This window comes from Triticum aestivum, chromosome 3A (genome assembly GCF_018294505.1).
Source record: "Triticum aestivum cultivar Chinese Spring chromosome 3A, IWGSC CS RefSeq v2.1, whole genome shotgun sequence".
Taxonomy (NCBI): domain Eukaryota; kingdom Viridiplantae; phylum Streptophyta; class Magnoliopsida; order Poales; family Poaceae; genus Triticum; species Triticum aestivum.
Window position 1 is genome coordinate 446,931,440 of NC_057800.1, and position 4,030 is coordinate 446,935,469.

The window sequence follows — 4,030 nt, forward strand, 5'->3', positions numbered from 1 at the left end:
GCATCGAGAACCCTGTTGTTCTGCCCGTCAACAGGCACCTCGGCAGGCTCGCTGGATGTGGTCACCGTGAGGGTCGCCGCGAAATGTATGTCGAATTCGAGGGCCGACTCGCCGACTTTGAAAGAGCAAACCTAGTCGCGCTACAACACATAGACGTGGTCGATCCTTGGGTGGTAGAGCACAAAACCTTTATTGAGAAGACGTACAATGACCGAGGCCAACAGAGGACGGACGGAGATATAATCAAAGAGCACAACTCATGTTTCATGCGTTGGTTCAAGTAGAAGCTTCTGTCGTACCCTTTACATGAGGATTCTTCCGCGGAAGAACAACTCATATTCGCCTTGTCACAGGGCGCCGAGCACAACCTGATGACCTATGAGGCGTACGATATCAACGGCTACACATTCTACACCGAGGACAAGGACATGAAGAGCGATGGTTATCAGAACTCCGGGGTAACGATGGAATCCTACACCGGTAACGACAAGGACAAATACCATGGAAGGATCGAGGAGATCTGGAAGCTGAGCTATGCTGGAGAGAAGGTCCCGATGTTCCATGTCAGATGGGCCAAGAGCGTCCAAAAAGAAGACCGGTATTTCACCACCATGGTTATACCCGAAGCCAAATCCAAGACCGCGGGTGCAAACGTCACTGCGAAAAATGAGCCATGGGTACTGGCTTCCCAAGTGGACCGATGCTTCTTCATTACCGACCCATCAAAGCCCAGTCGTGTTGTCGTGAGGAGAGGCAAAAGGAAGATCATCAGAATGGATGGAGTCGCCAATGAGCAAGACTTCGACAAGTACGGCGACCCGAAGAACATGACGACGATGATGAAGTAGCAGCATAGACCACAAGAAGAAGCAGGACCACCCTACCTAAAGGATGCCCGTTCCACAGAAGAACTCCATTTGCAAAAAAGAAGGGCAAGAAGATTGTGAACAGATAGCTAGCTAAAATCGATTGTATTTAAATCGTAGTCTTCATTTCTCGATTGTATTTCATGGGCACTTTTTGATATCATGAATATTTTTAAATTTTATGGGCACTTTTTGAATTCATGATTTTTTTTTTCAAATTTGATGATATTTTTTCATATTCAATATGAAAAAATATTGAATATTCATGAGGACACTCGATCTCGATCCCCCTCCATCTCGATCGCTATCCCCCTCGCCAGATCCCCCTCGCCGCCGAGCACCCCCCGCACCCTCCCCCCGCTCCACCGCCGCCGCCGACCCCCCGCACCCTCCCCCGCTCCACCGCTGCCGATGACCCACCACACCCTCCCCCGCTCCACCGCCGCCAACGACCCACCGCACCCTCCCCCGCTCCACCGCCGTCGCCGACCCCCCGCACCCTCCCCCGGCCCGCTCCACCGCAGCCGCCGACACCCCGCACCCTCCCCCGCTTTTTGATGATATTTTTAAATAACAAATTTGATGATATTTTCAAATAACAAATTTGATGATATTTTCAATTAAAAAAAATTGATGATATTTTCAAAAAAGAACAAATTTGATGATATTTGATGATATCTTTTGTTCTAGTCCTCATGAAAATAACAAATTTGATAAAAAACAAATTATTAGATGCAACAAGAAATAATGAAAAAAAGAAGTTACTAATGGCACACCAGAGGAGGGTGCGCCATTGCTATCAGAAAAAAAGTTACTAATGGCGCACCAGAGGATGGTGCGCCATTGCTATGAGTGTTTTTATGGCGCACCCCTAGATGGTGCGCCATTACTAACATTCCTCCTCTAGCTGGATACCCCTTCGCCCGATCCCCCCTTCCCTCTCGCTCGCTAGATCCCCCTTCCCTCCCCGCGCCCGCTCCACACCCGCTCCGGCTCCCCCGCGCCACCGCCACCGCGCCCTCGCGCCCCCCACCACTGCATTCGCTGCACCGCCGACGACCGCACGGGGTGCAGGAAGATGACCGCCGCCGACCCGCGAAGCACATGGCCGCCGGCCTCCCCACGACCACCGAGGCGCCCAGGAGGACCGCCGCCGTCTTCCTCTTCGACTACGAGGACCCGGACGAGCTCGGACGCCCTCGAGCCATCCCTTCGACGCCGCCGCCGCTGACCCCGACCCCGCCGGCGACCAGCCGTGCCCGCCCAGGTACCTCTCCTCCTTCCTCCTTCCTCCCTCTCCACCCTTCCTCCCCATTCCCTCCCTCCCCTCGACCATGGTACAGGTCGTCGGCGTACTGCACTGGCGTGTAGCGGCTGCCGGTGTCGTAGAAGTTATTAGTACTATCAATCTCTGGGCAATTGCCAAGTCACCGTTTGGATTGGTAATGGGGACTGGACTGCTTTCATGAGTTGGCAGAAAGGAGCAAGATCATTCTGCAGTTTATTCAGTTCTAACCGAATAAATGCCTAACCCCACACGTTCCTGCTCATTCCAGCCTTCCAGATGACCACTTACTAGCTAGAGTAGATAGATTATCAGCCTAGGTACACTTCGCTAACCCATGCATCATTCGTTTCGTCTTGAGCTAATAAGCAAGTCCAACAACAAACACACATCTAGGTACACCTAGGTTTTTCTTGACGAACACACCTAGTAAGTCCAACAACGAACACACCTAGGTACACCAAGTTTGCAGGGGCACCATCTTTTCATTTAGACGAAATATATACTTCCTCTGTTCAGAAACACTATTGCAAAAATAATAAAAACTGCAAAAACATTTATGAATAGTTCATCTGTTTTCTTTGGCCAGTTGTGCAGATAGAATGCTAACTAAGTTGGGCCTGTTTGATAAGTTATATAACTGCAACACCTATTATTGCTACTGATATCATTGGCTCATTGCTGCCTTTGTGCAATGCAGAACTGTTAAGAGTGATTTGGAGGATTCAAGATTCTGTGAAGCTCTTTTGACATTTAAAGCTCAGAACTGAAGGTACTTAATAAACTCAAAAGCATTCAGTCCAGTCCTTGCAATTTCTGTGTTTTTTGTATTGCTAGATGAATGGTAACATTGTTTGATAGGTGAATGTAGTTTGGTCCTACTTTCCTAATTAAATAGCACATGTTTTGTTGAACATCTAGAGATTGTTGGCATGGATAGACATGCTGCTGATTGTCATAAGTACATTAAAAAAACAAGTATAAGACCAACATCCATGCTTTTTTTCAGCTAAAACTATTGATGATTTTTTTTGTTGGGTGACCTATTATATCTGGAATGGAAGCTCACATAAGTTGAGCTGATTTTTGTCCATATGAAAGCAGAGGACCATATGGTCTGTGGCCTTTTCATCCATATGAAAGTAGAGGCAGATTGTGGTGCTAGTTTGCTGGGTTTTGTCTCCGACCATTGTGTCGTGATGATTTTGCAGGTACCCCGAGAGGCCCTTGAGTTTGACGGAATGTCGATTAACTTCCGTTTCGGCAAATTCGGGTACTCCATATGTCCTATTTTCAGCAAAGGTCATGCTGAAATTTTCCATGAATTTTAGCATGACTTTGTTAAAAATCGGACATATGGGGTACTTGCTACTAATGCATGGGCCGGGGTATCTTAGTACTTAATTAAGTAGGATCAACTACCTCTTGTGTTATGCATGGGCCTCAGCATCGACAAACCCTAAATTATAAAACCTTGGCTTTTAGGGTGCCTCGGTGTCGATTAAAACTTAAATGATGAAAGCTTAGGCTTTTAGGGTGCCTCGGCGTCGACAAACCCTAAATGATAAAAGCTTAGCTTTTAGGATGCCTCGGTGTCGACAAAACCTAAATGATGAGACCATGATCTTGTTCCTTGACAATAACCAACTTTTTGACCAAACTTTTCTCCTATTTAGAGCGAAACATGGCCCACAACAATGAGGCTGGCGGTTCGGGCGGCAAGCAATTCTGGGAGCTGTCCCAGGAGATGGAGGAAGAACCTCACCGCTATGAGGACGCCACGGAAGACACCGATCCTGACTACACAACCCCTAGTGGCGTCGGGGATGACACCACTGATGGTGCCGCCGAGGATGCCACCACTGATGGTGCCGCCAAG